The 13,398-nt window shown below is 40.4% G+C and overlaps 1 protein-coding gene across 3 annotated transcripts in view; it reads right to left on the bottom strand.

Moving 5' to 3' along the window:
- The window catches only part of LOC128866874 (uncharacterized), a 44,800-nt gene extending 32,533 nt beyond the window's left edge, over window positions 1–12,267 (bottom strand). For all 3 annotated transcript variants that reach the window (XM_054107906.1, XM_054107909.1, XM_054107910.1), the window contains exon 1: window positions 12,070–12,267. The gene's annotated coding sequence lies outside the window, so the exon portion shown is untranslated. The remainder of the gene's footprint in view (window positions 1–12,069) is intronic.
- Window positions 12,268–13,398: the final 1,131 nt, after the last annotated feature.

Here is a 13,398-nt window from a genome sequence, read left to right as displayed (position 1 = left end):
TGGTTAAAAGGGAAGTGCACAACTTAGGACAGCGCAGAAGAGATGGAGCTCCCTTTTTCTGTATGCTAAACCCTTTGACCCCAGTACAATAAATGCAGGACTCACCGCCATTCAATTTCGAAACCCATAGCTCATAGTTTATCGGTCATTGTACGATCGGTACACATGGCCACTAGGAGCTCATTTGTTCGACAGCCTGGGACAGAGCCTCCACCCTAAATCCTAACAATCTTCTCCATTACATATATAGCTCTGACTGGGCTTTAGATATCTGCCTGTTCGCGGTCTCATAACGATGTCAAAACTGCGCTTTGGTGCTACTTGGGGAGTGCCAGAGAGGTACTTCAACCATTTCACCTATCTACATGCTACACATTTTCTATATGGAAGAAAAAGCCTATCACCACCAACAACCAACAAAAAAAAAGCGAAAAAATTAATTTTATTTTGTAGTCGCTTGAAGCTTCACTTCCATTTTTCATTTCTAAAATTCAATGCGCTTTATAATTGCATAACCAAAAATATTCTAAAAAATCTGGTTCAAGATTTCATATCTTCAATTCTCGAGCTATAAATTACTAAAATTTGGTTCGATGTAATTACACCCCTTTTTGGGTGTTTGACTGAGCTCCCCCCTTTTTGTAGCGTGCGTCTTGATGTTGTTCCACATATGGAGGGACCTACAGTATTAAGCCAACTCCGAAGGGCAGATGATTTTTATGAGGAGCTTTTTTATGGCAGAAATACGCTCGGCGGCTTGCCATTGGCTGCCGAGTTGCAACCGATATTGGAAAAAAACCTTTTTCCATCGTTTAGTGCTTCATGCACGTAGATTCGAACCTGTGCAGAATGGTGGTCACGCATCAATCCATTCGTCTCAGGAACTCCCGGACCATGTTTCTCCGACATTCCGACATGAAACGCACACACTTTGGCAGGTAAGATGGAACTCTGAACGGTGCGGTAGATGGAAAGCGAGACTAATACCCGATCTAAAAAAAGTTAGTGGAACGAAAGCACGGTGAGGTTAATTATTACCTCATACAGTTTTTGTCCAGATACGGATCCTTCCGCAAGTATTTGTGGCGAATGGGAAAGGTGAACCTACCAAATTGCATTTATGGAGATACTGAATACACCTTCTTCAAATGCGAGATGTGGAACACAGAGGAAACAGCTATGTAATGAACTACTGGTGTATGTACACCAGAAGAAATAATCGAGGAAATGCTGATAGGCGAAGAAAAATGGTACTCCGTCGCAAATTTCGTTGAGGATATTATCACGTTGGGGCGTGAAATCGAAACTTATATTGAAGAGTAGCCGCGACCCTGGGTGCTGTATGGGTAAGCGAATATGCCCATCTTAGGACAGCGTATTGTGCCTCTATCTCGAAGCAATGCGGAAGCATTCTGGGGGTTGAAGAAAAAAATTCAAGAGAATAGGAGGGATGTTTTTAGTGTAGACGCCACAAACTTAGTTACTACTTATAACTATATGGTGCGAAATGCATTTTTAGCCCTACCTCACTGCCAAAAAAAAAAATAAAATAGAATAAAAAGAATAGGTATATGAAGAAGCCACTTTGAGAGAACTGGTGTGTAAAGTTTTTTGCCGGCATTGAACCCTTAGCGAATCTGCCATATTTCGCATTCGTATAAGAGAATCGAGTTCGTCGTGTCCATTAATAGTTTTCGCTTAACATGCCGCTTTCTTTGGGAGCTCTTGTGGCAGCATGATTTATGGTCGTCCAGTAAGTTAATCTTGAGTCTTGTTGCGCTCTGAGGTATCGATAAAGTGGCACCGAGTACTCCCATATCAGCTTCTAATGGGACACGCCTGTTGGTTAGAAGGATTAGCTTTGTTTGCTCTGTGGTTAGTTTTAATCTGTGGTCTTATAGCCATGTCTGTACTCGGATCATCACCCTTCCTTTTAGCTTCGTCAGTGTCTCGAGCGATTATTACAACTGCATTGTTGTCTGCGTATCCTACTACAGTTTGTGTCAGAAGAAAATAACCATTTTTTTTCTTGTAACTTCTAGATATATTTCGTTCTGCTTTTTGTTGCATAATAGTCCCACTCAAGGGCTACGACGCCAGTGCTAACTCTGGTTAGTGTCGTTCGAAACTTTCCCGTAAATGCAACAAAACAAAAATGAGTGAGAAGTACGCGAAGCGTTTTGAGACGGTATTTTTATGCACGCATTCGAAAAGGTCGAAATTATCTTACGCCGCGGCTGCAAAAGTGTTTGAAAAATCAAAAAAGTTTATTGTGATGTGGAATTGGCGGTATAAAGTGTGCAAAAATGTTGATGACTTTTCCGAATGCGGCTTTAAGCAGGGCGACAAAAAAGCTGGATAAAGCGATCGTCCAACTTTTTAAGCAGGTCCCTTCTTTGTGACTACTCCAGGCACGATCAGTTCTTGTTTAAAAGGGAATAGATGCGAGTATCAACACCATCGAACGACGACTGAAGGAGGCAAACATGTCCTAAAGTCCCACATCATCAAAGCCACTGCTCTCAGAACAACACATTGAGAAGCAACAAAACAAGAAAATGGCGTCACAGTATTGGACTGGCCTTTCCAGGCCCCAGACGCCAACCCTTTAGAAATTTTGTGGGGAACTATGAAAACGCATCTTCCCGGGAGGCCAGTTCATGGCTTAAAGCAACTCGTGCGTCAAGTTTGTCGACGAGCTACACAGAAAAGCTGGTTCAAAGCATGAAGAAGATGTCAGGCTATACTCGACAACAATGGAGACTACATGGTTTATTGAGTAATTGCGATTCGTAGTTTTGTACATAATTTCATGTAAAAAACAATTTAAATATATATCTTTATGCGTCATGAATAATCGCGGTTCCTTTTTTCTGTCACAGACTGTAGATGCACATCTTCAGGCTTCATTCGAAGGATTTCATCGTAGCTTATATTCGAATGTTAAGGTCCGAGTATTGATCCTCGAGCCGCACCTGCGGTTATTTGTTTCGGCTTGCATACTTCGCGGATGCTACTACTACTATTTCTACTGCTACTACTACTACAAGGGAAGCATTGAAAGCTTCGACTTTTCATACTGTTTATCAACCAATAATTGATTATTACCCTATAAAAACGATAGAATATGAAAAACGTCGCAACATAAAACTTGAGCTTGTGATTGTTTACTTTATTTTCTTACAAAGTCCGACTTTGATGTGATTCTACTCGTATAAGTGTGCCGGTGAGAAATACGCAACTCAGCAAAAGCATTCATCGTTGGAATATTAAGTTTGATGACGTTTTTCGGCCTCTTTTGTTTTGTCACAATAGCGTCAAAAATATTACTCGTGCGCCATAACCCTGTTTATAGGCACCCGCATATACAAATTCATACAAGCGTACAAACATTTATACATACATACACACGTCCAAGCATGCACATACGAGCAAATAAAACACCTGCCAGTTTATTGAGAGAAAATAAAAAATTTAATGGCTTTTAGAAATTTTGCATAAATTTACACATAAACAAATGAGTGAACGTAAACTGCAATGAGCGAAATATGCAAGAACATTTTCTGTTATTCCTTTTCGGGAAACAATGAAATTAATGGAAAAATGTAAAGTTTTGCAAATGGCACAGATTAGCGAAGAAAGAAAATGGAGATACTTGCAAATTTGCAGCGAGCGGGAACAAATCGCATTTAACGGTAATAAAACTGTCCACATGCAAGCGAAGATTTCACTTTGAGGGGCCGAAAGTTTCTGCGTACCAAGTAGATATGTATAAGCATGTGTGCATAGAATTTGCGCATGTATGCAAATAAGAACAGACTTATCAGCCGTGCAAGTGATAAAATTCAAATTGTTCCAGATTTATTTGGAAACCGGTACTGATTTCAGGCAACATATGCCGCTTAGAATCGAACAACTATTCGAGAATTACAGAGACGTGCAGCGGTTGCCAGCTGAAATTCAATATATCACTCATTTAAAGAGTCTGTGGATAAGCATTGGGTGCTGAAAAAAATTGGACCATTGGCAAATTATCTAACCTCTATGGCAACTTGAATTTGAGACTGGTTTTCATCTGTATTGAATTCAATCTGACGCTTGTGCGAAGAAAAGATCTCAGACAGGAGTTGAATGAAGGCGTTAAGATATACAAAATTCCCTGGATTTCCTATTTTCACAGATTGCGGAGAAGGTTAGGGTAGCTAGAAGACTTAAATTAGACACCAGCTTATGATCGCACCACGACCTTCACTTGAAGAATAAAGATCCCGCGACTTATTGAGCCTCTCAATAACGAATTTACATTATTCGCACTGGACTATTGGTTTCATGACTGGCTGGATCGGAACCTTGGTTAGCGATTACTGTAGTAGCAGTAGAGATAAAGAAGAGGTGGGAGTGCATTTAGAACTTCCTGTGCGAATGCCTCACACTTCGAAAAGTGCGTTTTAGATGTTAGGAAAAACATTTCTTGGAGTATCTAGACAAGTTAGGCGCAGATTTGCTCGTGAGACCAATTTTATGCGTCACATGAACCATCCGTGAACCATTAATGAAATGCAAGTATACGATTGAGGAAACTTTTGTTGGCCACTAAAATCGGCATTTATTCCTACCAAGTGAATTCTAACCTAATAAATCAATTTCTAATCCAGTCTAAGTTGGAATATTTTTTCACCTTTAAAGTAAGAGCATTTTTTTTTCATTGTTCACTCCTCTCGGGAGCATAGGGTCTCGACAAGAGTCAGTCTTGTGTTGGTTTCATTAATCTATTTTGGGTAGGTCATTAGCCTGCCGCTACCAGTTCTAAATAGTGGGAATACCCACCTGTCGTTGCTTAGGAACAACGCCTTCTTTACTACTTAGAGCGCCATCTGTGTTTCACATTTTTCTGCCAGCAGGATCGCACAGATGGTTGTGAACTTCGCTAAATTTGGGGTGTCTGCGCTATTACCGCGATTGCTCGCTTCCTCTTGCTGGCGCCACTGATGCAATGCCACTGATTTTGCCTGTTTTAGCAGTCGTAATGCAAATGGTGTGCTGACTATTGTGCGGGAGTAAGGATTGAAAGGCTAAGTTTTTGGGGTTGAGGAATGATTTTTTATTTTTTTTATTTTTAGAAACACGGAAAGCAAGTAAATTTGGATATGTGTGAGGACCGGGCTTTACGTGGCATTCGAGCCCACAACCTCTGGGATGGCAGGCTAGTGCATTTACGCTAGACTATCGAGGCCACATGAGTATTAATTTGTGGAAAAATAAATCCTTTTTTTCGGTAGATAGCTGTAGTGATCGATGCCTCGTAAAGCTTCGATCAAACAATTTCACGTTTATGCCCGTTGTCAAGGCGACATTTCACACTAAACAAATTCTGTTGCTGTTTTTGGTTTCTTCCATTCAGTTGCCAGTTGTAGGGTGTTAGCAATGGAAGTCGAAAAAAAGAAAATTTGTTACATTTTAAGTTTTTCTTTGATAAAGGCGAAAATGCAAGCTGAAGATGTGAATGGTGCTTATGGTGCCGAGACAGCTAATTACATGCCGTTCAGGCATTTTTGATGTTAAAGAAAATGTCAATAATGTCGATAAATCACAGAAATAATCGAAGTTAATCATAGCATCGCCCGGTCGCCTAAAGACCATAAAACCACTTTAAACCATTGGTGCAAAAATTGTACCCAAAAATAATGGATTTCTTTTGAAAAAATTGAAAGAAATTGTAGTAGATACTCAAGCTTTATACTAACTTAAGGGTCTTTCAAAAGATCTGCCTAGATGTCAGTAGTGAATAATTCCTGTTTTTATGTTACCTTTGACATTTGTCAACCAAACGGATGTAAAGGGTTTTCCAAGAAATTATTTTGAATAGTCCGTTATTTCGGTAGATGTCACTTTTGAAGCTGTAATTTTTTGATATTTGACAACTAGAAACTACGCCATTAATAAAAATGGAACGATACAGGCTTAAACAACGCATTGAAATTATTAAAATTCACTATAATGGTGAAAATTTGGCAGAGACGGTTCGTAAAACTCGAACATTTTTGGGTCATAAATTGTCGGACCGCAATACAGAAAATGTTGCTGTTGTAGCCATGTTGAAGTGTTGAATAAAACCCAGGTTTGTCCATTCCTCGTCGTTCTTTGGAATTAGGCATTTCACAAAGGTCATTACACCGTTCGTGTTTTGCATAAAGATTTGGGTTTAAGGCTTATAAAATCCAGTTAACACAAGAACTCAAGCCGGCCGATCATCAACAATGTCGGGTCTTTGCTGATGGGGTCGTTGAAATGCATGGAAATGATCCGGAATTCCATCGAAAAATCATATTGAGGCCCATTTCCACCTCGGTAGCTTCGCCAACAAGCAAAACTGTCGGATCTGGGGCTCAGAAAATCCAAGAGTTATTGTTGAAAAGCCTCTCTATCCTCAACGTGTGACTGTTTGGTGCGGTTTATGGTCCGGCGGAGCCGGAGCTTTACTTTTTCGAAAATGAGGGTGGAGCAACAGTTATGGTGAATGGATTGCGCTATCGAGAGATGATTAATGATTTCTTATGGCCGAAATTGGATGGTATTGATCGGGACAAGGTTTATTTTCAACAAGACGGCGCTACGTGCCACACAAGTACCTCTTATTGGAAACCCCTTTTCAATTTTACACGATAGAACAACGCGCTAAAATTATTAAAACTTATTATGGAAATGGTCGATCTTGAAAGACAACATATCGCAAAATTTGTGATTCTTTTGGTGGAAGTAATCATCCTAATTAGTCGACAATTCAAAGATTGTTGAACAAATTTGAATAAACTGGTTGTGTCGAGGGTAGAAAAATGGCAGGCAGGCCAAAAACTGGACATTCAGTTAAGAATATTGCTGCTGGAGTGCAAAGTATTGCTGAACAATCTTCAACAACATTATCCTGACGTTCTTAACAATTAGGTATTCATACACTGACGGTTTGGTGGATTTCACCTGCAGAATGGACCTTTGAATAATACCGTTTTCCACATATAACTAAATATTAGGAGCCATATTTTTAATAAAAATAGTGAAACCTGAAAGCACTAAAATGTTTACATGTTACCGAAATACCCTTTACTTCGTTTAATTGATAAAAAGTAAGTGCAGTTATCACGAACAAGTTTTTTGTATTGGCGGTATAAACATAAATTCGAATGAATGAAATTGAAATCAAATAATGTCTCAAAAATTTGTTTACATGTTTACACATACCTGCACACGTACATATATAAATGTACACACAACTAAGCTCTTCACAGTGCTAACATAAATCTTGTAGATCATTAACACGCTATTAAAAACAGTTACATTAAAAACTATTTACAGTGGAGGTTGTTCATATTCAATTAATAATAAAAAAACGTTTCAAGTTACTACCAAAACAACTACACCTATAACAACAAGTACAAAGCCAGACAAGTTCGTAACAAGAGATTATTGCATTTAATGGCCGAATGGGGGTCCAGTACAATTTCAAAAGAGACAAACAGAGGGACTCCACAGGGATGAGTCAGATTCTTATCAAACGTGGGGATGGCGGACCAAAACTGACGGTATATGCTGACGACTTGGCTGTTATCATCTCAGGTAGGTGTCCTCAAACGATGAGTGAAATACTCACAAATCATAAATCCAGATGGACGGACTTTGCACTATTTACAAGAAGGTACAAGATTCCCAAGTGGTCACTACCGAGGAATTGGAGAAATTGAATCAGCACTTAACTGTCTCCAATCAAATTAGTAGTAAGAAACTTAGCCAAAAGATCTGCACTAAGACTGAGGATGACTGGACAATTCTCAAAAAGGATCTTTGATCACAGTAACATACTGGACATAGCAACACAAACTTTCGAGAAGCTATACGAATATGACATTGACGTATACTGCTTATTAGCGCACTTTAAACAAGCTTTTGACAGCATAGACAGAATGCATACTAAATTTTTGCTGCAGTCTATAGGCATCCCGGTAAAGCTCATTGAGCTTTCTATTATGACGCTTACAAATATCACGACGAAGGTCATTGTGCAAGCAGAGTGTTTTGAATCACTTCCCATTATATCGGGAGTTAAATAGGGAAGAGCTTCATAAGCATTGTTATTCAACCTGGTCCTGCACGCAGCAATTACCGAACTGAATCCAAATAGTCCCATTTACAACAAACAGTTCCTGCTTTGTGCATAAGCAGATGATAGACTTATTATGTCGAAAGGCAGAAGTGAATTACAGAATGCGTTTAAAAAAGTACAAAAAATAGTGCAAACTACCAGGCTAAGAATTAATACAGAAAGAACAAGGTTTATGTCCGATCCAGATTCGGTTTAAGACATGATGACCTGCTGATCGGAGACTATACATTCGAGAATGTGAAAGAATTTACCTATCTGGGTCTCAAAATATCAGCCAATAAGGATATATCATTGAGAATAAATGATAAAGTTTTAGCAGGAAATAAGTCTTACTTTTCTAATTATTAATTATTATCTCCCGACCAAAAGTTAAGGATATACCTACAAAACCTTCATACAACCCGTGCTTACCTATGGTTGCAAACTATGGACGCTGAAAACTGCTGACATTAATCAGCTAATGGTATTTCACAGAAAAATATTGCGCAAAGTATATGAACCTGTAAGACTGTAAGACGGTATCTATAGAATTAGATATACAATAATCATGAGCTTGAGTTTTTAGCAAAAAACGAAATGTGATAAGATTTATAAAATCTCAGGGGATAAGATGGCTCAAACACGTGTTTAAGATACCCAAGGAGAAACCAACTCGAAAGGCAGTTGAATCGCGCACTTTTGGAGGCCGAAGAAGGGGACGCCCCAGAAAGAGATGGCACGCAGACGTTGAAGAGGAGCTTGAAAAGCTGAACGTGCGGCGGTGGCAGAAAGTAGCCTTAGATAGAGACGGGTGGTGAAAGGTTGTGAATGAAGCAACGACATAAACGAAAGGTCACTCTAAGTCATTCTATAAGTAAAATTTGGCAAACGGCCTGGTTTTGTAATAGAACAAGATGCCTGGAAGAAGAGTTTACACCGATCACCACGCACACAATTTTTTTACAGATTCAGATTCAAAAAGACGGAAAGAGTAGAAGCGACTGTCTTTTGTACGCAGTTTGAACTTCAAAAGTCTTTCAGGTTTCCTAATCGACGTCTGAAGAAATCTGAGTAGATCTTGTGGGGCTAAGGAGTCAAGGTGGCCGCTTCTTAACGCATCAGTGCCAAAGACCTCAAACCTGATTCGAGCGAAGGCGGGGCAGATGCACAGGAAGTGGTCCGCCGTCTCATCCTCCTCTTCACAAGCTGGGCAGTGTGCACTGTCTGAGATGCCTACCTTTTCCATGTGCTTCGCCCACAGAAAGTGACCCGTCATCAGTCCATCCAGCTGTCTGCACTCCCTTCTGCTTAATGACAGAAGGATTTGCGACAGTCAATCGGACATGACAGATTGTTGACATACAGGACATGACGTTGAACATACTCGTATATCTCTCACTCTGAGTTTTGAAAAGGGAACTAGACGAGGAACTAACTCTGAAAGCACAATCTGTATGGGCAGGCTCGACCCCCCATAGGATTGCCAAAATATTGTTATGAATAAGAAAAATAACCAACTCTATCCTGTCACTACCAATGAGTGAATGTAAAATATTAGTAAGAGTACTGGCGGGGCATTGTCTCACTCCATATCACGCAGCTAAATGAGGATTAGTCCAGAACGACACGTGTAACTTATGCGCAAAAGAAAGGAGTACGTTAGAACACCTCCTCTGTTACTACCCTGCACTAAGCAGAACTCGTTACAACTGCCTGGGATAGGTATACTTTTCATCTCTGAAGGATATTGCTCACAAAAGTTTAAAATGTGTAGTAAAACTCGCCAAGACGCGTATCACGAACTATGTTTAACACGACTCCAACAACACTGGTAACAATATGGACCCTTGTGGTCTATGTGAGATCTATTTAGATTAGCCAGATATAACTAATCAAACCTTCTCTTCTTCTTAATTGGCGCGATAACCGCTTACGCGATTTTGGCCGAGTTTAACAAAGCGCGCCAGTTTTTTTTTTCTGTTTGTTTGATGACAAGAGGTACTTCGTTTTGTCCTCGTTCACCACCAGACCCATTCGCTTTGCCTCTTTATTCAGTTTGGAAATGGTAGAACTAGCCGAGCGATGGTTAGATCCACCATTGCGTTCATTTTTTTCAAGACAGGTAATGTCGGTGAGAAGTCCAACGTAGAATCTCTCTTGGTAACAAGTGCTACTTTGGACTAAGTAGGCAATTACTACTCCTCTCTCGTCGAACAAAACTAACACTGTACAAGGCTCTCATTATGAACGTCCTAACGTATGGCGCAGAAGCGTGGACAATGACAATATCCGATGAGGCGAGATTCTGCGGACGATTTTTGGTCCTTTGCTGTATGAGTTTTACGACGACATAGACATAGCGCACCGAATAAAGATCCAGCGGCTACGTTGGCTGGGTCATGCCGTCCGAATGGATATGCTCTGAAAGTTTCGATGCGGCACCAGCTGGTGGTAGCTGAGGAACAGGAAGGCCTCCTCTGCGTTGGAAAGATCAGGAGGAGAAGGACTTCACTTGGTGTGTCCAACTGGCGCCGGTTAGCACGAGAAAGAAACGACTGGCGCGCTTTGTTAAACCCGGCCAAAATCGCGTAAGCGGCCCTTACATAACTTCACTTTACTTTAAACCCATCTACAAATACCAACAAATATTAAAGGTCTCACCAACCAATATTTCTATGTATTATCGGCATGATAAGGTGAGCTATAGTGCTAGAGCAGGGGTGGTCAAGCTCTTTGATAGTCCAAGCCACATTTCAAAATTTGAAATTTTTCGCGAGCCTCAATTAAATATTAAATACGTATTTAAAAGGAATGCAAAAATGCATTAAAAAAATTTTACGAAATTACATTTATTAAAAACATATAAAGAAAAGTACAATGAAAAGCGAACTCGGTTAAATTTATCGAGAACCTCAAAAAGTCCTTCCAACAGCCGCACGTGGCTTGCGAGCTCCCCTTGTGCTAGAGTGCAGTTGAGAAAACGGCTCTTAGAACAAGAAATATTTATATTTCCAAATAATTGCATCGCTTTCTCCTCGAGATAAATTCCAAATGTAAGCAAAGCAAAGAAGTCGCATGCCGCATACTTTTGCAACACTAATACGTATCTGTCAAAATGTCCACTAAAGGGCATAATAAAAAAAATGGACAAAATGCACTCAAAGTCATTCGTTGCAGTGGAGCAAAGACAATGTCGCACTTTTTTCTGCAGACTTCCACCTTTTCTGCTTTGCATTACCTGCTCTGACGCGGGTGTGTATGTGTGTGTGCGTGACTGTGTCTTCGTTGACGAGTTTGTACGCTTGATGGTCATTTCCGACGATACCAGCCAGACCCTGGTTGCATTTCCTGCATACACCATGAGCAATTCTCGGTATAGCTTTGGACGGATTTTGTTTCCAGCCAATTTACGTCGATTTCCTCTGCCATTAGACGCGCGACAAACTTTTACACTTCAATGCAAACATGAAATTGTACGCAGGTATGTATGTGCGTGTGTATGCGTATATGTATGCAGTACATAAATGCAGCGTTACAGACATATATAATGGTAAATACAAAACAACAATAACAAATTCAACTTCGATAACACAGCCCATTAGCACACAGCTGAAAGACCGTTCTGTTGGGGCGACCAAGGCAACATTTATGTATGTATGTGTGTATGCATTTAGTTATTGGTATCTACGGTCACTTTTTATGTACATATTTGCATCCGGTGCACCGATAGTCGCCAACGCGGTCACTGTTTTTTTTAAGTATCTACACACACCGTCGCCACTGTCCACCAACACCGCCCATCCGTTTTGCCAATGTCCAACCCGTTTTGTTCTTTCGTCCGTCGTACGTTCGCATTAATCGTTGCTTTGTTTCTTTTTGCACTCAACTCTTTTATATTTTTATTTATTAATTAAAATTTGTATTTCTCGATTTACCATTTATTTTATTTTGTTATTTAATTTTAATGCACCAACTATTTCTAGTTATACACATTTGTTATCCACACAATCGCCAATTTTATAGGTACACGGGGTTTCTTGCGAGCGTCGCGCATGCGTACTTCACCGTTCCGAGTCTTAAACGCGTATGCGCTGCATGCAACCAATTCAGCGTTGCCGTTGCCGTTGCCGCCAGACCAGCTATCTAGTTAGTGGTCGCTTAAAAGCTACCGATCAGCGCCAACAAGGCGAGCGAGCGGAGTGAGTAAAGAGTGTTGAGCTTAGCTGCACAGAGGGTCAAGTTGGATATATAGAGCGGTAGAAATTGTCTATAAAATTATTTTAGCGCACTGCTCAGCACAAGAGATGATCTTTTTATATGGGGTGTTAACACTTAAACTCCAGCTTTGATGACGGTAAAGACAGAGCATGAAAAAAGGAGTATTATTATGAAGGAAAAAGTGAAAGTAGACAGGCCAGTAGCAACGCCTAAACGTTCTCGTAAGATCACCAGCAGGTTGCTTAACTCGGGATAGGTTAGATTAGGGTGGTTGCCACTCTCCATTAGGGAGTAGGGAAGCCCATCTTGACCTGGTGGCCACTGTGATACCACCAGTTTGCGCTTATGTTCTCCCACGAAGACCCAATGTGTTAAAATCACTTCGTCTCTCTAATAAACAATGAAATATTGTGGACGGTTGTGGATTGAAAGTCTGCTACATATACGAAGAAGTAAAAGTTTAGGCAGTGATGCCGCAGAAATCGTTGGAGGGAAGTTCCATGTGTTCCCATTAGGCAGTGCTTGGTGATGATATAAACTACTGTACTAATGCAAGGCTGATATAGATTGATGAGGAACCTAGCTCTGTGCTCATTTCTGACCCATCTAGTTACCTCAAAATTGAGCGCTCCATGATGCATTCACTGTTGCCCTGTGCAATGTAGATCAACCTGATTCAGAGACCTGTTTGGGAATAAAGCGATGCCTACATAATGGCTAGAGTAGTCAGATTTAAGATCAGTTTCCCGCCCAGCTAACTCATCCGAGATGCTGTTTGCTGAGTATCCAGGGATCCAAACATCGTTCGTGATGCACCGCTTAGTCAGCTTATTTAGAATAGCATTGCACTGAATTGCTGCCTTAGATGAAGTATTTGGGCATTGCAGAGATTTTATGGCAGCTTAACTCGCGATAAGTTGGTATAAATTTCGAGATTGAGGGCAACTCCACCGAAAACTTGACAAAGAGTAGCGAACATATTTTGGGAATTTTTTCCAGCGGGGTAGAGATTAGATTATACAATAATAGATTTGTGGGGGGGTTGG

The sequence above is a fragment of the Anastrepha ludens genome, chromosome 6 (assembly GCF_028408465.1).
Source record: "Anastrepha ludens isolate Willacy chromosome 6, idAnaLude1.1, whole genome shotgun sequence".
NCBI classification, from domain to species: domain Eukaryota; kingdom Metazoa; phylum Arthropoda; class Insecta; order Diptera; family Tephritidae; genus Anastrepha; species Anastrepha ludens.
The sequence above is the reverse complement of the archived record's forward strand: the minus strand, read 5'-3'. Positions and strand labels throughout refer to the sequence as shown.